General features: G+C 47.3%; 1 protein-coding gene across 1 annotated transcript in view; it reads left to right on the plus strand.

The window, feature by feature from the left end:
* The first annotated feature begins 232 nt into the window (after window positions 1-232).
* Window positions 233-23,170, plus strand: part of CPNE4 (copine 4) — a 546,940-nt gene continuing 524,002 nt past the window's right edge. Inside the window, exon 1 of the mRNA XM_057739418.1 lies at window positions 233-295. The gene's annotated coding sequence lies outside the window, so the exon portion shown is untranslated. The remainder of the gene's footprint in view (window positions 296-23,170) is intronic.

A 23,170-nucleotide genomic window follows, 5' to 3' on the forward strand; every position in this document is an offset into this window, starting at 1 on the left:
AAGCTCTTGGCGGAGCGGCGGCCCCGGCTGCCCGGCGGCGCCCGCGTCCGGCCTCCCGCCCCGCCCCCTGCGCGGCGCCCCCGCCGCCCCCCACGAGGGACCGCGGGCCGAGCGGCCCCGCCCCGCCGCGCGCCGCGCCGCGCCGGCATGCAGCTCGGGGCCCCGCGCGGCGCGTCTGCCCTACGCGGTCGCTAGCTGCCCCGGCGCCCGGGCGGAGCGGCACGACCCCCGGCCCCGCCGAGCCCCGGCCTCGGCCGCGCCACCGGATCCGGCCCGCCCCCGGGGCCCGCGCCAGGTAAGCTGTGCCGCGCCCGCGCCGCGGCCCGAGAGCAACTTTTGCGGCGCGGGGGTCCGCCGCGAGCCGGCGTCGGGGAACTTCGGTGCCCGCGGCCGCCCTGCCCGCCGCCCCCGCCCTGGCCCCGCGCGCGTGCGGACGCGGCCGGCCCGCCGCTCCCGCGTCCCGGGTCCCGGCTGGGGTCGCGGCAGCCCCGCTCCTGCCGGCGGGGGGCGAGGGCGCGGCAGCCGTGCGGGGTCCCGGGGCTGGACCCGCGCCGGCGAGGCTCAGCCTCCCAGCCTCCCCGCCTCCCATCCCCCTCCCCGGGAACCCAGCTTCCGATACTCTTTAATTGCGCCCCGGGCTCTGGGAATTCAAACTCGCCCGTAGGCTCCCTTGCTTCAGCAGAGTCCCCTGCGCTCCTCCCTCTGTTAGCTCAGGTGCCCCGGGGAGGGGACGAGGATGCCACTGCAGGGGCCCCTGGAGCGCCGGCCCAGCAGACCAGAGAGGTTGCGCCCCGCGCTGTCACAGACGCCCGGGGACCCCTAGGGTGGAATTCGGCGGGACAGTGCAGAGGTGGTCCTCGTGGCGTCGAGTGAGTATTGATCATCGTCGGGACCCCTGAGAAGTACTGTTAGGAAGATCAGTTCCTCCTTCGCCTTGAAGGACGTGGGTGGACTTTAAGGCTGCAGGTCCCACTGCGCCTCCGGCGGCCTTGCCAGCCTGGCTTCCAAGTCCCAGAACTTGCCAGGCTCTGGGAAGAATCCGGGCTGCAGAGGGGGTCCCTGAGGGCTCGAGCTTAAGAAGTGCTGCCCTTGGGGTGGTGGAGGGAGGAGGGGTGAACGGAGTGGTGGGGTGGGGTGGGGAGACTTGGGGAGGGAAATATCCTCCACCCCACCCCCCGCCCCCTGCAGCTGACCCACTGATGCCATAGGATTTCAGTGCTTTTGGGAGGAGATGCCTCTGCTTCTTTACTCCTGCGTTCAAACTGTGCAAAACCAACTCTTCGTCCTCTTGCTGCTTTGCCAAGATTTTTAAAGCACTGCTGTGGTTGCTCTTGGCTCGCTTGGTTTTAGGTTCCCTAAACAGCAGTTTTGAGCAGTCCAGCGTGTTTAAAAGTGTTCTCCTTAAACGGATACTAAACCCTACTCTTTTGGAAAACCCACCGTCACTTCAGAGGAGAAATTCTTTTCTTCCCATTCTTTCCTTCTACTGCCCTCTTAACAATCCCTATTCTCAAAAAACGTTTGTGTTTTATTTTTTTGCTTTATGTCAAAACGCCCTTCCCCTGCACTACCCACCCCCCAAAAAACTTTCCTAGAACACAGGTGTTTCAAATCCATGACAATGTTTTGTACTTAGTATACACTGATTAAGCTGCATAGCAAGCCCCGTAAGACCCAGAGGCAAGCGGCAACTTTACTTACTTCATTTGATGCCGTTCAAGTTTAGGAAGGTCCCATTTTTATGACCCAGCCGATAAGACAGAGCTCTGGATGGCTGTGGCTGTGATTAGATAACTTCTGATGTTCTCATTTCCCTTACTGAGCTGCTTCTAGGTTAAATTCATTTTATTGTCTGTTCATTTTAAAAGAAAGACTAACAAAGTCACTCTAATAGGTCAGGGATCTGAGCTCAGAGTTGGTCAAAGGTTCACCCATGGAGGAAGGTGGATAAAAATAGCCGGAGGGTTGGCAAGTACAACCAGGACACCTGTGTTCATGTGCATACTAATAAAGGCCAGAATCTCCTCATTTATCTCTGGTGGGAAGTTCTGATGGTTTCACAGGATCAAACTCAAACCACATCAAAACTAGGTGATTTTCCCTGAGCATTACATAAAAGGAAGTATCCCTCCGTAGTAGGAGTGGCTATTGCATCCCCGGTGTTTTTAATGGTTCAGTGAGAAGAGCTTACCTATAATGGAACCAAAGGTCTCCTCATGTTTCACCTTGTGAAAATGCTTACGGACGGACATCAAACCTATACCATTCCTGTGAGAGCTCTTCCCAGCGTAATTTGGGGAGCGGTGGCCTTCCCAGCATGAGACAGCTTCTGAATATTTCTTTAAAAATAGTTGCTCTGAGATTTGTGAGTTTTTTTAAATTGTACTTAAAAGACTTCCTGTTTCTCTTCAGGTCTCTGGTAGCAACGTGGCATTTTGCTGGAATCCTTGGTTTGTCTTAAGGAGACCCTGCTTTTGGAGGTTTCGATTAAAAAGTGCCTTGTACTACAGGGTTTCTTAATCTGCATGTGGACTTCTGTTTTTAAAATACTGTGTTTCAGTTAGTAGGAAGCCAAGATGTTATCTGTTTCCAGAGAAGTTTTATGTAGTAGTATTCCATAAAATAGAGGTTTTGATTCTTCCTATCATCAGATGACTTGAGTCCACTATCATGACTGAAAACCTTTAGATTATACTGACTGTACTGACTAGAAGGAGTAATCACAGAGGAAAAAAAAAAACAAGTTAATGGTGGACACTTTATTCCCATCTGCATTTGAATCTTTTGGAACCAAGCTGAATGTATTTATACTGTTTGCACCATGCATTTCTCTGTCTTTTCTTTACAAGTTTTCTGAAATATAATACCCTGGACCTTTATGGCCACCTTTACTCATGTAAAGAAGGGATTTTTCCATGGGGGTAAACACGCTGGAGATGAGTAGCTAGTATTGTGTATAATCAATGTCCCACAATTTCAGAGAGGTCTCAATCTAGAACAAAGAATGAGAAGAGGACTCTGATGGTACCAGCCCCATTGATTGGGAGAAAGTCTCTATACCATTTAGAAAGTCACTTCATGAATCTTTGTATTTTTTCGTCAGAGATGTGACCAGAGGATCTGTGTTTCTTGCATTTTGAAGAAGAAAGGAGCTGAATTTGCTGTCTGTATTTACTTTTTCCATTTTTGTCATGTTAATGTTCAAACAAACAAACAAAAGCCCCTTCAGATCCCTGCAGGAACCCAAAGTCATATTTCCTTGGCAACAGTAGCTAGTATGCTGGAGTCACAGAATATGAAGACAGAAAATTTTAAATGCACTTAAAATGTCACATGGTTCAAGACCATCCTATAGTTCATTAGAACTGACCTGCCAGCATATGATTATAGAGTTGCCTTTAACTCTGCCTTTCTCCTGATTGAATGTAGATGGTCAAGAGGGGTTACAGAATTTTAATTTGTTTTAGGATGTGCTAAAAATTCTAGAATGGTTTTTCTTTTGAGGGAAGCATGTTATTAAAAGTAAGGGGGTTGGAGTGACACATCCTTTCTTTGAGTGAGGTGTTCTTGTGGAGGTTGGTGATAAGTCCAAAACCAAGCTCAATCAATGGGTCAGGCAAGATGGGCTGTCTTTTCTATGCTATTTGAAATAGACAATTTATAGTAGAGTCTGGATTAGCATTAAATTCAACCAGTCTGCTAAAACTCGTGACTGCAGAGTAAAAACATAGTAAGGTCTACATACACTTCCAGTCTTTTCTGTACTAGAAATCTCATTTATGTGGAAGCTTTCTGTTTAGTCTCTGAACTACTAAATATTCAGTGTATCTGACATATAATATATGCTTTCCTTAAGTTGGCAAATGCTGGGAAATCCTTTCTTTGGCTTCTGTATTCTTGGGAAAGCATCTTGAGAACCACTAGCTTTTAACTCAGTAAACACTGAAGGCCTGAAGGCAAGTCTTGCAAAGTGGACGGATAGGGATGACTTATTTTGGAAGGTTTATACTTGTCCCGTGATTTTGGTGCACCCCATCTAAGCGGCCTGTGCTGGGCTCATCTCTAAACTGTGAACGACGATTTTATCACTTTGCATCTTTGACTCTCAGAACCAGAAGAGAGTTTGGGGATCATCTGTTGACTCCAGCGGTTTAATCTGACAGATGTGGGGACTGAGCCTCAGAGAGGTGACGTGGTCAAGCTCGGGGCACTCACTCAACTAGCCTCTGGGCTGCTGGTCTCACGGAGAGACTCGGGTCCCTGGAGATGATTACTGTGGTGCCGCTGTGGGCACTGATGATCTTGACTGAGTTGGGGATGATGGTGGGGGAGGGGGGCTCCCACCTTCACTGGGAGGAGCAGGCTTGAGGCTTATTATTTTGCTCTATCTTGGAGCCAGTGCAATATTTACCCAATAGATGTGATTGAATTTGTACAAAGTCATTGTCTGCAGCCATCCCTGTTAATGTGCATGTTTTGTGAAGAATTGCTCATGCTCAGTCCTAGCTTTCTATTTTAAATGTCACAACTGAGTCAATAAAGTAAACAGATTTTATATGTATCCAGTTCAAGGAATCCTTTATTCTGTCTTAAATTAAAGGTCCATTCAGAAAGAACAGACTTTCTAAAATGTTGCTTTTCCATCTCTGGCTCAGAATATTATATTGATAACTTTCTTCTGACTTAGAAAACTAGAGCTGCTTCTCCTTGGAAACATCAGGAGAAAAATACAGTATTTCAGGTTAACTCTAGAAGCAACCTTCTGAGGTTTCAGGTATATTGACTAAAAGACCTTCCTTATGCAGGAGCTCCTATACCTCTGTAAGGCAATTCATTGCACTTAAAGGGAGAGGAGGAACGAAATCAGACTATCAGACTGGTGGGTGCTCCAGGCAGGTGCAGCCTCCCCGGGACTGGGTAGGGAGGCAGGAGGGGCTGAGAGTTGGCGTTCGAGCAGACGGCCGCGAGAGGGCGCCGGAGCACCGGCGGAGTCCTCCTGCAGCTCCCGGGCCCGGTCCCCAGGCTTGGAGATGCGGTGGGCAGAACTCGAAGGAGTGCCCAGAGAGAAGCGGTTGGTTACTGTGTGCCCCTGACTCTCTGGCCAGATTGCCTTGCTTCAGAGAGGGGACAGACGTCTGCCTTCAGCATTGGAGGGGGCACTTCCAGCCTCGTCGGGTGGCCCAGTGGCTGGACACCTGACATGCCCTCTAGGTCTCACAGCCCTTTGTTTCTCCAGAGGAGGCAGGACTTTGGAGCCAGACATACCGGGCTTGACTCTTGGGCTTGCAGTTTGCAAGGTGCAGGCCTGTGTGAGTGTTGACCTCTGGAAAGCGAGGCTTGTGGTGGTGAATGTGGAGTGTGTGCCAGTGGTATTTTGGTGGGCGGGCTGTGACCATCCCTGTGCCGTCTCTCCCGAGAGTGCTCCCCAGACTTCCTTCTTGCCTTTCCATCTGAGCCTCTTCCTCCTGTCCCCACACCCCGCCCGCCCCCCAGCAGAAGGGCCGCACTTCCCCGCTTGTTGAGCAGTCCCTGATCACAGCCTTTGTGCGCAAAGCTGAGTCAGGCACTGGGTCCCTCAGTGTGGAGCTCCCATCTTTTGAAGCTGTGGTTTGAGGGGCAGATGGTGAGTGTGAGAGAGGTGAACAGACCTGTGGGCTGAGAGGTACTGAGTCGTTTGCTTTGTCTCAGAGACCCTGGGAAGTGGTCTCTCAGGTTCTTTGATCTCTCTGTATTTCAAGGAATGGGGTTTATGGAGAGTAGTCCTGAGGGAGGAGAAAGGGGAGGGCATCTCACCCAGCGTGTGCTTGGCTTATATGCATATGTAACTGTGCTAATAGAGGGTCTTAAATTCAACCAACTTGTACTGCTGCCCTCTGTGTGTTAATTTCATCAATATCATAAGCTAAATGCCTATGGAATTGACTTAATTCCATTTAAACAGGAAAATGACTTTTCAAGGAAACATAATAGAAATATAACAAGAAAAGCTTTACCTCTAAAGGTTGGGTCTGGAACAACCTAAATAAAGATTCCATTGTTAAAATGTTGGAAGATGTAGTCAATACAAATGTCAACAAAAATGAAAAATAATAAGGCCAGCAGAATGGTTAAAAGAAATGCTTTATCATTAAAGTGGCAGAAAAGTGTCTTAATTTATTAGTAGGCACTTGGGGCAGAGGATGCCTGATTTTATATCTTTGTTGTATTTGTGCAGTTATTTCAGCAAGTAACATAAAGACAAAATGGAAAAACAAAGAGGTTTGTGCCTGAGATCATGTTGATGTGAAACTAGGGATGCCCACCTTGGGCCAGGTGAGTTAAGTTTACCTGGCCAGGTAGACCACAGAGCTCCTGAGAAGCCAGGGTTGGAATTCTTCTGCTGGGTGCCCCTTAGGTTCTGTGACTTGATTGATCGTGAATCATGTTGGGGAAAGACCTGATCAGAGGAAGAGGGTAGAAATAGAGTTGACTTGGGGAGCAGCTAACAACATCACAGCTCATGGCCTGGTTGAATTTTAAAGAAACAGGAAAACAAATGCTTCTTATGGAATCAGAGAGTGTGAGGGCTGGACAATCCCAGAAAATGAGGAACATTCCATCCCATTTTCCGGGTGAGAAAACAGGCCCAGCAAGGTGAAATCCCTCACCCAAGCTGCACCTGCTTCTCCTCCCCACTACGTGCTTCATGAAAGCAGGACTCCTGCCTTGTTCACTGCTGAACCCCAAACAGGGCCAGGCATCTAGCAGCTGCTCCAAAAATTTTGGCCGACTGCATGAACAGTGCTATTTCTTTCTTTCTGACTCTTATTCAGGATTGTGCCAATAAATTACTAGGCAGCACTGTAATTTGATAAAGGTAAATATTTATTGAGTTTTGTTACAATAAGGGCTTAGGCTTTGAAGGTAAACAGACTTGGTTCAGATCCTGATTCTGCCACTGAATAGCTGTTTGGCTTTGGGAAAATTACTAAACCTCTCTGAGTTTTATTTCCTCATTTGTACAACTGGGGATAAAACTGTATAAGGCAGCAGAGGACCTGTACTAAGTGTTGGTCTTTCTCACTCTTCCACTCCTGCTCTCTGTTCTTCCTGAAGAATATGCAAAGGGGGTTATAGTACTTTTTAAAAAGGGTTTTAATTTGTTACAGATAATACACATTTATCCTGCAGAAAAGATTATTCCACTATAGAAATGTAAACACATGAAATCACTACAAATATATATTCTATGGGTTAGATATTGTTAGTCCCATTTTATAGATAATTTGGCAAATGCCAAAACACTGGCAACTAGGGAGGTAGAGGACTCAAATCTAGGGTGTCCCCACCCTAGTTTCAAGACCAGGGAATTTTTTTTTTCATATTCTTTTCCATTATGGTTTATCACAGGATATTGAATATAGTTCCCTGTGCTACACAATAACAACAACTAACCTTAACCCTAACAATAGAACCGTGTTATCTATCCATTCTATATATACTAGTTTGCATTTGCTAATCCCAAAATCCCAATCCATCCCTCCCCCACCCCCTTGGCAACCACAAGGCTGTTCTCTTTGTCTGTGAATCTGTTTCTGTTTCACAGATAAGTTCACTTGCATCATATTTTAGATTCCACATGTAAGTGATCTCATATGATATTTGTCTCTCCTTGTCTGACTTACTTCACTTGGTGTGATAATTCCTAGGTCCACCTGAGTTGCTGCAAATGGCATTGTTTCATTCTTTTTTATCACTGAGTGATGGTCCATTGTGTATATGTACCACGTCTTCTTTATCCATTCGTCTGTCAGTGGACATCGTGGTTGCTTCCATGTCTTGGCTATTGTGAATAGTGCTGCTATGAACATAGGGGTGCATGTATCTTTTCAAATTAGAGTTTTCTCTGGATATACACCCAGGGGTGGAATTGCTGGATCATGGGTGGAATTGCTGGATCATGTGGTCGCTCTAAGTTTAGTTTTTTAACTAACCTCCATTCTGCTCTCCATAGTGGCTGCACCAATTTACATCCCCACTGGCAGTGTAGGCGGGTTCAACCAGGGCATTGTTTTTTCTTTTTCTTTCTTTTTTGCTTTTACAAATTGATTCTTTTTTTAATTTAATTAATTAATTGGCTGCACTGAGTCTTCATTGCTGCACACAGTCTTTCTCTAGTTGTGGTGCACAGGCTTCTCATTGTGGTAGCTTCTCTTATTGCGGAGCACGGGCTCTAGGTGCGTGGGCTTCAGTAGTTGCAGCACGTGGGCTCAGTAGTTGTGGCACATGGGCTTAGTTGCCCTGTGGCATGTGGGATCTTCCTGGACCAGGGCTCGAACCCGTGTCCTCTGCATTGCCAGGCAGATTCTTAACAGCTGTGCCAGCAGGGAAGTCCTGCATTTTTTTTTTCAAATCCATGTTTCATATGGTCTTTGTTTCTCACCCATCCTATCTGCCCCTCAAAAGTCTCAGATTCTCCCTTTCCATACCCTCCTGGCTGGCTGTGCTCTAGCCCCTGCTGTGTGACATTGACGTGTGTGGGTGTGCCTGTTCCCTGACTGGGCCACAGGCTTTGCCAGCTCGAGGCTGTATCGTGCACTGCTTGCTGTAACCCCAGAGGGCTTAGAAGGTTCTGGTACATAGGATGTTCCCTCTGTCACCCCGTACGCCTGCCCATTCTCTTATCTTATATCCTGCATCCGAGTCAGGTTTGCGGGTGACGACAGTGTACATTTAACTTCCTCGCAGTCAACTGTACACCCTCGATCACTTGTTAAAAATACTCATTACATTTTGATTGTTTGCTTTCTGTTATATAATCTAAATTAATGTGACCTTGTACAGATATATTACTGTACAGTGTTGTATATGTAATGTAATATGTATTGTACTTGGCGAACAATTTATGGGATTTTTTTCAAAGGTCATTTTGACTGTGTGTGAGTTTTACTTTGTGCATTAACTATGACTGGTAGCCCTTACCTGAAACGTGCTGCGTTATGTTTGTAAGGCCATGCTCTGTGCTGTGTGTGGGTAGGTGGAATTATTCATGAGAGGCATGTACATTTTGAGTCAGACATTCCTGGGTTTGAATTTCAGCTCTGCTTAATCTCTTGAAGCTCAGTTTCCACAGACATAAAATGAGAATAACGTGAGAGCCTCTGTCCTGGGAGGGCTGTGAGCCTCGGAAGGTCCATGCACCCCAGGCGCGCATCGCACCGGGCACGTGGAGATCCTCAGGCTGTCACTGTTGGTGGCTGGTGGCACCCCTCAGAGGTCAGCGCTTAGGAGGGATCCCCCAATGGTGGTAGTGTGCTGTGTTGCAAGGGAGATGTGAAAACTAGGAGTGTGTTTATGAAGGTATGATAGAAACTAGCAATAAAGTGTGTGCTTTCACAGCTACTGACACAGTCATTTACCATCCTTCCCCCTCTCTCTCCTCAGCCCTGTTCCCCCCCACAGATTTTATGCCTGGTTGCAAAAGTGACTCAAGGGTTAGGCTGGGGTTTCTCTAAGATAAAACGTCCTCTCTTCCTGATGATTCCAGATTTATTTCAAATGCAAAGTATATTTAGCACTGGCCCCCAGATACACAGCCAGAATACAAAATCAGTCATTCCACTCTGCAAGGCTTAGCCACAGACATTTATTGTATTTATTTATCTCCTATCTTTGCCCAAAAAAGATTCTGGAAAGCCAGCAATAGACAGCATATTGGGTACACTCTACTGGCAAAGTCCAAAATGCTACTAGCACAAAATATTCTTTTTCTCAGGGAGACCCCATTCATATTGTAAAGCCACGGTTCCCACAATGGAACACGAATCAGAAATCTCCTGAAGGGCTTTTGTTACAACACAGATCGCTGGGCCTCACCGCCAGGGTTTCTGATGCGGTGGGGCTAGTGTTCGAGTCAAGTAATTTTCATCTCTGATAGTTTCCCGGGTGATGCTGATGCTGATGGTTTGGGAACCACACTTTGAGAACTGATGCCTTAGACACTCACCTTATTTAGACAAACTGTGCATTTTCTCTCCTGTGGGGTATGACTGAGAACAGCATTGGTAGTGAGGAAAGGGATCTGACATTTACTGAGCACCTGTAACATTTGCCGTGTGCCAGGTACCTGAGCAGCTCTTTACATGTGTTATCCTATTTAATCCTCACACCAGTCCCACCAATCAATTCATAAGTATTTATTGAGACCCTGTTGTGTATCATGCCATGTGCTGTGCTAGGCGCTGGGGGTGTGGAACCAACACCACAGACGTAATCAGGGAAACATGCTTGAACAGATAATTATAAGGGTGATTAGTCTGACCCATAGAAAATGAAAGACCAGAGAGGTTAAGTAACTGGGCTAAGGTTACACAACTAGTGGGAGACGGAACAAACTTAAAAACCATTTTACTTCAAAATGTACCATCCTTCCACTAAAACAGAGGTTCTTAGATTTTTGGTCTCAGAGTGCCTTTAAACTCTCAAAAATTATTAAAGACCTCAAAGATTTTTTGTTTATTTGGATTAAATCTATCAACATTTACTGTTTTAGAAAATAAAACACAGTGGTTCACACTTTGAGTACTGCTGCGCTAAGCCAGGCTGCAAATAGTACCATCTTTCTTAGGTTCCGAACCCTGACTTGCTTTAATGGCTTCCGTAAGCCATCAAAGATGAGAAACTCCTCCTAAACTATTTTTTTTAAACATGAGGGCCTCTTTTGAGCCTCAGCCTATATTTCTAGTGCTGATGGCTTTATAAAGACAAGGCTGACCTGCTTTGGAATCGCCCTTTTAAATGTGTGTGTGTGTATGTATGTGATGAGGAAATGGCCAACTGCAGAACAAACTAAGATGTGATGTTTTATTATTCACCGAAGTGTCTCTGTCCCAGCTGAGGGCATTTAAAAAGATACAGTTCACAAAAGTTAGTGATGTGCATTGCCTTCGGGGCTCCTCAGGGCAAAAGCCATGGCCAAGGAAGCACTGAGGGATCACTCCTGCTGTCTCATTACAGTAAGAGAAATAGATGGGTGATTGGACTCAAGCCTGGCGGTTTTTATGTGAGGTTGGTAGCTGAATCATGTTTAATCGTGGGCTGATGACCGGAATACTGCCCTTTCCCATCATTTGTATTCGTGATCCAGTGAGCACGAGACAGCCTAGTAGATACTTTCCTTTGGCGTGTAATGGTCCACAGCTGTTCAGACACGGATGTTCTGGCCGACCCTGAGCCTTCATGGCCTCGTTTTTTACTGAGTAAAGTCACCAAGTCAGAGCTGCCATAACTCGATGTGATTCTCAGTGGATGGCCAATGAGATCAGGTCTCCTTTTATTTTTGTAGAAACCAGCTTGGGGGCGGGGTGCGGGGTGCGGGGTGCAGTGCTGCGGCTGGTGGTGGGGCAGGGGCTGCTACAGCAAGGTTCATGCGGTTATTTAGATGCAGCGGACCCTTGAATGAGAAGTAGGAAAGAGAGAAGCCGCTAGTCATCTGACCGTATAGTCTTCTTAACACCAAACATCTGGGTCACTGGTTCACGGGGAGACTTTTAAAATGTTTACCCGGATGTTTCATGTCACACATGCACGTCCCATAGCCAAAACAAATCAACACACATGTGCTCATCATTCGTCATCTTCTTTAAAAGCTGAATTTTGACAGAAGCATCTCTGTCGGTTGACCTGAGGCAGCATGGAGTCCTTTACATAGCATCTCTGCACAGGGCACCTTTTGCCAGGTGATTGCAACTTTTCAGAGGAAATATTTTTTCTGGCACGAGGTGCTTGTACAAAGGTCTAAGGCATAAGGAATTATACTGGCAAGTTGAATCTCCTTTTCACCATCACATCAAATGGGAGACTGTGATACAACCCCTGAGGGGCCATCTCCTGGGAATCCTTTTAGCCAAATGTCTTGTGCTGTGTGTCAGTTGTGAACTTCTTGCCCAGAATTCTCAGTTTCTGCGTCCATGGGCTCACGCGAGCAACTCTCAGTGATGAACCCTGTTGGTTTTGCAGATTTTTAGGGCCACTTTCAAGAACTCCTTTTTCTAAAGCAGGCACAGGGACTTCCCTGGCAGTCCAGTGGTTATGACTCCACACTTTCACTGCCGAGGGCACAGGTTCAGTCCCTGGTTGGAAAACTAAGATCCCTCAAGCCATGCGGCCAAAGAAATGAATCAATAGAAATAAAGCAGGTACAGACAAGGAAGGTAGCTGGGCCCCTGCTCCTCAGCCACACTGCCTGCCCAGGGATGGGGCTCGGGGAAGACCAGACCTGCTCACGGACCCTTTGTGTCTGCCTTGTGTCTGCCTTGCTAACAATTAGCCTCAGCTTTAGCCCAGCTCAGACTTGCCTCTGGCAGGAAGGGATGGGAGTTATTTTCCAGGGGGCTGGGATGATGGGAATGTGCCTGACATCATGGGGACACCATCTTGCCTAAACTGGGAGAAGAGACGTCATTCAGTTAGGGAGGTGCAGTGTGGTTGCTTTTGTGGAAACTCTGTCCTTCTTTGCATGGATGGGCAGGGACGGTTCTGTATAAGATTCCCATTCCTTCCCTGTATTTTATGAATGGTTGTATAAGTTTACTCTCTAAGCAACTTGTGTGATTTTTCTTTTATATGTATGTATTTTAACATCTAAGGGAGGTTTGAGGTGAAATAAGACATGATCAAGGCCAACTTGAGATCTGCCGGTCAAAAAGGTCAATGTCAAATTGAGATCCACCAAGGCAGGGGTCAGCCAAGTAGAGCATCCAGCATGCAGATTTCTTGTAAGTGAAGCTTGGTTGGAACTCAGTCACATTGTTCCCTGTGCTGTTCTCACATGACAGTGCGGGGGTGAGTAGCTGTGGCCCTCAACGCCTGCCTTCTTGCTCTTTGTGGAAAAAGTTTGTCAGCTCCTGAACTTGGGGACATATTTCTCTTTGGCCATCTCCTGATATTCAGGAAATAGTACCCTGAAATATGGACTCTGAGCCATAAGTGATAGAATTTTGTTGCTGTGCCTTGTGAGGATCTTGTACATAGTAGGTGCTTGTGGGATGACTCACTGTGTGTTTCTAGATGAGTGATTCACGGCCTGGCTTCCATTTGCCCATATACAAAATCAAAGTGTCTGATGTGATCGCTGAGGATCCCTCTTGCACGACTGTTCTATGTAGTGTGAGAGAGAGCGAGGAGGTGAACGCTCATGCCCTGCACCCTCGTCTGGCAAAGTGACAGCCACAGCCACTTGAGTTCCCGTCAGTCATATTCATTTAGCATCAGCTGGAGTTACTAGGCAGGGTCGAAAAGCACGATGGTCCACTGCTGCCGTGTATTGAGTGTCTCCTGTGGAGAGAAGCAAGGAGGGTTAAGAGTTGAGAGCCTCCAGGTGATGCCTGTGCCTGTTATGAGTTGCTTTGTGGAACACATTTGTTGTTTGTGTTCTGCTGCTCGTGGTGTGATCTTGGACACGTGCTGGATGTGCCTGAGATCCCCAATCACAGTCCAGGGGGTGGTGAGCCGTCGATGGAGGACGTGGCAGGGATGGAGGGGAGGAAAGGGGATGGCGTTACCGTCTTCTACACAGGGTGGAGGAGGAGCTGGGCCGTTGGGAAGGAAGGCTTGTGCTCCTTGGTGTGATGGGGTAGCTGACTGCTGATGCGGAGCTTATGCTGTGCCTCCCTTTAGGACCTGGAGTTCCCGTGGCCCCCCTCCTGAGGAGATAGCGAGGGTTCCCATCTGCTCAGCTCCGCAGATTTGACTGTGGGGTTATCATTTATTCATTCATGTGTTTGGGAGGGTGACACGCTGCCTCTGCAGACACGTGAGCAGAGCCCCGGCCCCTGCCTCTGCGTCCCAGGCTGCACCGGGGTGTTCCTCTCGGGAATTCCAGCCGACACAGTGCTGGGGTCCGGCCGAGCATCCCTGCCTCCTCCCATCTTGGTAAGTGACCTACCTCACTGTGGCAGGTCAGAGGGCTGAGGCCAAGCCGGCTGTGAGCAGCTCGGGGCTAAGGAAGAGGAGGCCTGCTCACTAGCTCCGGGCTTCCACGTGCAGGACCCAGACCACCCTCTCCCTCTGGGAACAGGAGGGTAGAAGGGGCAGGACGAGGAGTGGCACGGTGCAGTTTGTGCTGCGTTCTGACTCTCAAACCTTTAAGCTCCATGGCTGGAAGGCGTGTTGCAGGGAAAGACTGCCTGGTCCTGCTGGAGGAGTGGAGTTTGTTCCTTTCTGGAGTTTTAGTGTCTGAGAGCTCCTGGTTCTTAGAACGTCTCAAGGCTTTCGTCTTAGGACTGAAGGTCGAGGGATGCTTTTTGATCTGTTGAAGTGTGGCTAGTGTTGCAGTTCAGTAAAGGGCATCGTTATGTCAGGTGAGAGCTTGAAAGCACATTCTCCTGGACGTCTTATATTGGTTGCCTCTGTCGTTCTGTTTTTTAAGATAAGTGGACAAATCATATGTATCTGATTGCAAACTTTCCTTTCCTTTATATGCGTATCTTCATCTGTCCCATTAAGTGTATAATATATTTACCTTTATTCATCAGATTTATTGTATTACAAACTGATGCAATACCATGCCTGTTACTTTGAATCAAGCATTTATTTAAGTCCTTCATGTAAGACAGCAGCGGTCTGAATATTTCTGCTACTCAGTACCTAGGGCTTAGAAGATTTCATGTGCAATCAAAGCAGAGTCTTACAGGAGAAGTTCCTTTCAGTAAGAGATGGCACCCTTCCTGCAAGCTTGGAAATGAAGATGCTGGTGTTTGGCTTCGTGGAACTGGACATAATTTAAAACTGTAATGCACTTTCTTGCTTGCTTTCCTTTTAAGTGTTGATCCTGGCACTGAGACTCTCAGAGGTTTTCCTGTTTTCTTATTTCCCAACTCCTGAGGAATGGGCACAAGGAAAGGTAATAAAGGACAATCTTTTCAAGATAGAACATGATTCATAAGGGTGGCAGCCATGCCATATGTGAGCAGTGATTAACAGCTGCAGCGTCTGCTAACAGCTTTTTAAACACAAAGTGATAAAGCAGATTTTCCTGTTATTGATATTTTGTGTTTCGGTGCTTGCTCAGGTGCATCGCCTTGGTTTTTCTAGGCTTCATTTTATTCTGTGGCAGCTGAATCACTGTGCTGTGTTAGGGCTTTCTGAACTATTTCACATAGCTCCCTGGTTATTCTTCCAGTGATAGTTTAAGTTTCAAGACAATGACATGGTGTATTAAAACCACAACCTCTGCTTTTTATTTCTAGAGAATACAATTGGATGGACAGAAGGCAGAGGATTTCCAAGGTGTGCTCATTTGGAATTGGTTTAATTTAGAGCAGTGATGGCAGTGGGTATGGCTTAATGAAGTGTCACACGTTTCAATGGCCTTCCCCTGCCATCCCCAGCAGATTCTCTGCAGGCCTGGTGGGGACAGACAGATAGGCCCAGAGACCGACTGCCTCTGAGATGAGGGGTGGAAAGGGAAGAAAGCTCCTATTTCAAAGTTCAGTTGTCATCTTAGTGAAATCGGTTAATTCTAGGAAATGCATCTTCATGAAAATCAGTTGTCTTTGGCAAATAACCAAGCCCATTTTCCCTGACTGATAAGCCCCTGATCACTTGCCTTGTATAGGTGGTAGTTTTCCTCTTGTTTGGATCACAGTTCTCTTGGAGAATGTACTGAAAGCTATGGATTCTCTCACCTGGAAAGGAAATACACCTATTTGTACACAGAAGTTTGCAACCAATTTCAGGGGTTTGTGGACCTCCCTAAGGCAGAAACCTTCTCCTTTTCCCGTCGAGAGCTCCTTCATTGTTTCTTCAATGTATGTGTTCTCAGTGGTAAATTTCTTTTAAAAAATACCTATGTTAAATTTATGACATGGTAGCGTTTCTGTTAGAGGGAAAGGGAGCAGTAGAGCTGGGAATATCTTGTTACCGTAGAGCTGTGCATTGTATTGTCTGGGGCACTCTGAAGTGAGCATCTGACTCCTCGGCCGTGCGTGGAGGAAGGGAGTGCAGGAGGGGTGAGGGCAGCACCTGGGGGTTGGCAGTGAGCGAGGCATGGCTGCGTGCCCGTGCGTGTCCTCAGGGGCACTCCCCGCCCCTGCTCGGTGGAGCCCAGGAGCCCAGATTCCCCGATGGGCTGCCCAGGGAGCTGGTGGGCCGAGTGCATCATGTGACGCCCTGGCACAAATAAGAGGAGAAGGCCTCCTGCCGCACTCCTGGTGGAGGGCCAGTAGTGCCCAGGCTTTTACCCAGACGTTCTCCAGAGCTCCAAGCCCTGGGCCATGAGACGCAGCCTTTCTGGGGCCGACGTCCCTGGACCAGGGGTGCTGTGCTTACAGGAGGTGGCGGGTGCTGACCAGTGAAGCGTATTGGCCTTGGAAGTGCTTCACACACATCTCTACGCAGGTGCATCAGGCAGCCTGGAACTAGGTGCTGGATGCCCTGTAAGGTCCCAAGAGATATTTTGGCAATAGAGAGGGAACAAGAATAAACATGGAAGACCCAGAAGGTCAAGGGTAAGACTTGTCCTCCATCCCCTTCATCCTCCTTTTTCACCCTCCCTCCTCCTTCCTCCTATTCCTTCCTCCATCTTTCCATTCTTCTTTCCTTCTTTCTCCCATTCTTCTCCCCCCTCCCCCTTTCTCCATCCTTCCCTCTTCTTCTTTCCCCTCCTCACTTTCTTCCCTTTATTGTTTCCTTTCACCTTTTCTTCCTTTCCTTACCCCCTTCCTTCCATTCGACAGACTTGTTCAGATGTCTGCTAGCTGCTGTTGGTTCCTAGCTGGCGTGGACTTCTAGTGCCCTTTCTGTCATGACAGGTCCACCCTCATGCTACCAGGGAACATCTTTGTACTGTATTACCTTCCCCTGCTCCTTCCTTCTTCAGTCAGCATATATCGAACAGCTGCCTTAGAGAAGAAAGCTAAAATGACTATGAACGTCACTTTCAGGAAGGAAGGTAAAATCAAATTTAGGAATCGAGGTACGAGTATGTGAAAAGCCAAATAATAGTGGAATAATTACACGATGTCCTGAAACAAGAAGGTGAGATGCCGGAAGATGGCAGGAGCATTATCTTTAGATGAGTGAAACAAGACATGTTTGAGTTGAGAGAATGGAGCAGTTTTTGTGGGATGGATGGGTTTGGGAGAGTCTTATAGAGAAGGGGGTTCCAAATAGGATCTTCATATTTGGAAAAGAGAGAAAATTTCAATCCAGGAAAGAGGAATGCATGGGTAAAAGCTTAGCGCTGTGGGTCTTTTTCTTTGTTGCCTACATTTTCCGAGGGAAAGTTCCAGTCCAGGGAACTGCTGTTCCTCTGCTGGTCGTGGCCATCTCGTCTCTGGTCCTGTATCTTTCCCAACATCTTAAAATTCAGCTGTTGAGGGGCTCAGGGGAAGCACCCAGTTTCTCTCAGCCCTGCCGTGATCGGCAGACTGCTCACTTTCTGCTGCACATAAAGAGCTCCTTGGAGGTGACGTTTAAACTGAAGAGAGGGTTTTGAAATGTCATTTCCAGCTTGGTGATTGAAATTCCCATAATAATTTTTGTCAGCTCTTGGGTGAGCCAGAGCACTGCTTTTAGGGCTCATGGTCTGACATGCTGGAGGTCTCAGAGGGCCTGAAGTCAAGATTTTGGGTTGGAATTCCTGGTGTGGCTGGTCCAAGTGTGACTGAGTTCAATCCAGGAAATACTCCCATTTTTTCTTGCACATTTCATGTACATTTAGCTGTCATTCTTGTTTTCATAGTAGATGGGCGTTATAAGCTGAAGCCAATCCATGTTATTTGGTTCCAACATCCTCAGTCCATGAAGAAATAGTTGATTTTGAGATGCCTGGTGAGCCTTGATCCTAGCTGGGTGTCTGGGTCTTTCCTGGCAGCAACTCGAGTCAAATCTGACTGATATACTGTGATGACAGCTGGGCTATGAAAGTTGAAGATTCTGAGTTTATTCCCTCTGAGGCTGGCATTTCTCTGTGATTGTTCCATTGGACCCTTTCCAAGGCTTAGCCTCTTCAGCAACATTGCTAGGGAGATACAGGGTTGCCAGGGTTCCCCTAGGCTCATGGACTTTTGATATTTGCCCTTGAGTAAAAGAAATAATCCGTTTCCTGAATACTTGCTGGTAGCTCAGAATAGAAATTTTCTCATTGATACATTACACTCGATGATTGAAAAGTTCACATTCAGGCATCATAGTGTTGTGTGTGTGTGTATGTGTGCGTGTGTGTAGAAAGAATTCCTTTTCCTTCCAAGGACAGTGTGATGATTCTCAGGATCTAGTTGATCTTCCCTTGTTTCATCAGATGGAATCTGGTTAAAAGGGTTACCTTGGAGCAGAAAGGAAGGGGGATGATGGCCCTGGTGGTGAATGTAAGCCCCACGGAAAGCTGTCCTGGAATCATATTGTCAAAGGACAATTTTGAAAGTTTTAATTCAGCTCCCCATTTTATAGAAAAAGGGAAACCTAGGTCCAGAGCTGGGAAGTGATTTGGGCCAAAGTAATGCAACAGATTAAAGATAAACCAGGATCTGTGTACAGGTTCTCTGACTCTTGGAAATAATTACATGTACGGAATCTTTGCACCCTGTTATCAAAATGTTAGGCAAAGCAATGGTGAATAAATTAAATGTTTGATCAGCAGAATAAAGGGAACAGCTTTGTTCCACATTTCATTAGGAGTGATTTAACAGAATTTTTAAGAAAAATTTTAAAAAGGGAGGATAAAATATATTTCAAGAATACAGAGATCTTTTACAAAGATGTGTAGGGTCTGTTTGAAAAATATTTTCAGTAAAAAAAAAAAAAAGGCAATCTCACTTATTGCCCACGACATTCTCATAACACAACATAATGACTTTGGAGGTGTAGAATGCTGAGCTAATTAAAAGCTATTCAATTGCTCGAAAACTATTAAATAACTCTTTTGTGAAAGACAGAAGCCAAGTACACAATATACTAAAAGACAATAGAAGTGCAGTCTTCTCCATATACCATGGCATGCAATCAAAACTGTAATTAGACTACATTTCCTACTCCTAAATGCCAGTGTTAGACAAGAAAAAAAGAGACTAAAATAGTTTCTGAATCAAAAACATTATAAGAAAAAGAAAGAAAAAGGAAAGAAAAATCCAAATGATCTGGGTGTCAAGGAAGGAAAAACCAAGTGGTCTAATGAACAAAGCTGTCATTTCTAGCCCCAGCTGGAGGGTGCCTCCTCTTCCTCCTCCTCCTCAGCTGTCCCCATCCTTACCCCAGCCACGGAGAAGCTCCCCAGAGTCAGGATCTCGGGGTGATGTAGAGAGGTGGGTGGGGGATGCCCTAGGGTCATTTTCTCTACCCTGTCCCCTTAGGGAAGGCTCTGGGAGGGTCAGAGAGAGCACCGTTCCCAGTTGTAGGCACATTTCCAGCTTCTGGGAGGTGGTTGAAGAAAGGCCTTCTTTACGAGCTGCAGACATGCCTTCTTGCAGCTCTTCCTGTAGCTGGCCCTCTTAGAGCCAGGCTCCAGTGCAGAGCCCTCAAGACAGTCCTGTGTTCCCCGCCCAGGAGAGTGTGCAGTGAGCTCACTGGCAGTCACGCACAGTTTGTTAGCATCAACCCAGACCTCCTCCTTTGTGTCCCACCTCTCAGAGTCACCACTGTCACCCACCCCGAGCATTTACTGATCTCCTGTATTGTCTGCATTGTTAGAAGCTGTGGTATAAATATATGGGAAGAGCACTGGATCTGGAGCTGGGATCCCTGGGTCCAAATCTGGACTCCACAACTTGTAGCTGCATGGTTTTGGGCAAGTTGTTGAATCTCTTTGTGCCCTGGTTCCATTATTTGGAATAGTAATGACAGTGGGTCCCCAGGCATGGGTTGTGAGGTTATTAAATAAGAAGGGCCTTAAAGCACTTTGATAGTGCCTGGCATGGAATAATGGCTTCTCAGATATTAGTGAAGATTATTACTTTAACCTGTAGGGACACTGGGTAAATGCGTAAAAGTACCGTCCCTGCCCTAGAGGGATTATGCTGTAATCTGGGAAGCTGAACGTCTTTCAGTCATGAAGAAGGAAGTTGGTCTTGTTGTAAAGCAGGTTTGGTGGTGCTGAATTCTCTTAGCTTTTGCTTGTCTGTAAAACTTTTGATTTCTCTGTTGAATCTGAATGAGAGCCTTGCTATGTATAGTATTCTTGGTTGTAGTTTTTCCCTTTCATCACTTTAAATATATTGTGCCACTCCCTTCTGACCTGCAGAGTTTCTGCTGAAAAATCAGCTGATCACCTTATGGGGATTCCCTTGTATGTTATTTGTTGCTTTTCCCTTGCTGCTTTTAATATTTTTTCTTTGTATTTAATTTTTGTTAGTTTGATTACTGTGTGTCTTGGCATGTTTCTCCTTGGGTTTATCCTGCTTGGGACTCTCTGCACTTCCTGGACTTGGGTGAGTGTTTCCTTTCCCATGTTAGGGAAGTTTTCAGCTATAATCTCTTCCAGTATTTTCTCGGGTCCTTTCTCTTTCTCTTCTTCTTCTGGGACCTCTATAATGCGAACGTTGGTGCCTTGGAGGTTGTTGGTCTTGTGATCGTGTGCATCTGGTGAAAGATCAGTTGTTACCTCCGAGGATGGGTCTCCTTCCCTCTGCCTGCCATCTAGCGTGGGTGGAGCAGAGCCTCCTTGTTTTCTGAGAAGAGTTGAGCCCTCTAGTCATGTTAGTTTTTCCCGCTCTTAGGCTTCTGAGAAGTACTGTCTGGGTTTCATTCACTCTTTAAAAAAAAAGCTCCTGCCTAAAGAAGTAGAATACACATGAGTTCTTAAATATGCTACTGTTCTCGAGGCCACCTTTTTGGTTGTGTCCCTTTGGTATCCTGGGAAAATGCAGAGGAGAGACCAGTCTGATTTGCAGACTCTTATATGAATTTATCAATCTCATGATGCCCAGAAAGATGCATCTTTTAGAATGAAGCCTCCGTGCTCCAGGTGAGTCTCTTCTTTTACTGTGTGATGCCAGTCTTCTCAGCTTAACCCTCTTCCCAACTTGATGACAGTCAAGGGTAGGATGGGAGGAAGGGTTTCGCACCATTGCCCCCTTGGCTACTAACTTCTGTTTGTCCAGGAGCATCACTTCTTGGTGGCTTTCACGGCTCATGTCAGTGAGCTGGGGCTCAGGTCCTGCCCCCTTTATGCCCAGCACCACCTCGAGCAGAGGTCAGCAAACTGTAGCCAAGGAGCCCAGTCTGGCCTGCCACCAGTCTTTATAAAGAAGGCTTTTTTGGGACACAGCCACACCCATGAATTGACATATTGCCTATGGCTGCTTTTGTGTTACAGATGCAGAGTTGAGTAGTATTTGTGAGAGACCATATGCTCCACAAAACCTAGAAAATGTCCTGTCCAGGCCATAATAGAAAAAGTTTGCTGACCCTCAACCTAAAGATTAGACGTAGAGAGACGGGGAGTCCTCCCAAGTCCACCTAGGGAGGTAGAGATCACCACTGTTCTACAGGTAGGGAAATTCAGGATAAGAAAGGATGAGGTGAGTGTAAGAAAGCTGCTTGTAGAACCGGGGGGTGAAGTAGCAGCTGAACAGCTTGGATACGGGCTCCCGCTCTTGCCCACGCCGTAGTGTGTCACAGCTTGTCCGTTCCAGTGGAAGCTGCCCCTAATCACACGCCGTGTTTTCCTCATCACAGGAGTCGTGGGAAATTCTCCAGTGATGGGAAACATAAGGGGGTCTGTGAAACGATCCCCTGTCCTCCCACAGCTCTGCCGTGATGGCTGGTTACAGTTTCCAAACAAAACCATCCTTTGAGGTTTGCCCTTACATTTCCGTGTTGACGCCAGACAGGGTAATGAGGTTCCAGTGTTTCAGCTCCCAGAGTCCCCTCACCCCTTTGAAAGTATTGAGTTTTTCTGGGCCACCAGCCCTGTGTGAAGTATCTCTGAGGAACCCACAGCACTCCAAGTACCTGCCTGTCCCCTTTCTGTCATTAAAGGGGCCACAAGGAGGATGGAGTGTGAAATCCAGCCTTGCTGACCAACGAATCTTGCTTTGCAAGGACAGCAAAGAGCTCAGGAGCCGCTGTTTTCTGTGTATAACTGACTCCGTCTATACCAAGAGGTCGTTAGTCTGATCTCAGCTCTGTGACAAGCCCTTCCCAGAGCTTCTGCGCAGGACTGTCTGCTGGCCTGGGATCTTGGCCGCTTGTCAGCTGTTCACCCTGGCCTAGGACTGCCTCCATCCAGATGGGCACCATTTCTAATTTGCACAAAGGCTCCCTGTGGGCTGGTGGCAGTCCTGTCCCTTCCTCTCTCTGAGCTTCATTCTTGCCTGTTCAGGGAAACTGAGCTAGATGGTTTCCGAGGCAGCTCTTAGCTCTTTGATTTGAAAGCCTTTTGAGGCCGTCTGCGTGGCTTGCTCAGTCCCCTGTGTGCTCTGTGGTGCTTCCCTGCCTGCAGTGCCTTTGATGCCAGCGGGGAAAGCTGTGCCCCAGGAAGTCCACAGGCTTGAGAAGAGAAGGGCTCCTGGGTGGCTCTGAGGACAGGACACTGGACGTGACAGTGTCGAGGCAGAGACCGGTTCTGAGAGGCCATGATGGGTGTCAGATCAAAGGCAGGTGTGGCCAAGTCTGGCCTGATTTTCTCAGCATCAGAGCAGTGGGGAGAAGCCACAGTCCCTCTGGCCCCACGCAGGGAGAACAGTAACGTGTGCCCAAGTGTCCTCTCTCCCTGGCCAGACCGTCGCTGGGTCATTCTTGGCCTCTGACAGCAGAGGCCTGGACAACGGCATGACCAGATACCTGGGCCGAGCAAAGGGACAGTCATAGGGAGGACAGCAAGGCACCCTGTGGGTGGGAGTACACAGAGGTGAGGCTTGCTGCGGCCACGGACCTCTAGGGAGGAGGCGCCTTTGGAGCCTCCTTGAGACCTTGTCAAACCCACACTCTAGTTCACACTCTAGTTCCCTCAGGTTACTAAAGTGCTTGGTGTATTTCTCTCTCTCTCTCTCTTTTTTTATAAATTTATTTATTTATTTATTTTATTGGCTGTGTTTGGTCTTTTTTGCTGTGCGTGGGCTTTCTTTTTAGTTGCGGTGAGCGGGGGCTACTCTTTGTTGTGGTGCGCGGGCTCCTTATTGCCATGGCTTCTCTTGTTGCGGATCATGGGCTCTAGGCGCGTAGGCTTCAGTAGTTGCAGCACATCGGCTCGATG

This window comes from Hippopotamus amphibius, chromosome 6 (assembly GCF_030028045.1).
Source record: "Hippopotamus amphibius kiboko isolate mHipAmp2 chromosome 6, mHipAmp2.hap2, whole genome shotgun sequence".
In the NCBI taxonomy this organism is placed as follows: domain Eukaryota; kingdom Metazoa; phylum Chordata; class Mammalia; order Artiodactyla; family Hippopotamidae; genus Hippopotamus; species Hippopotamus amphibius.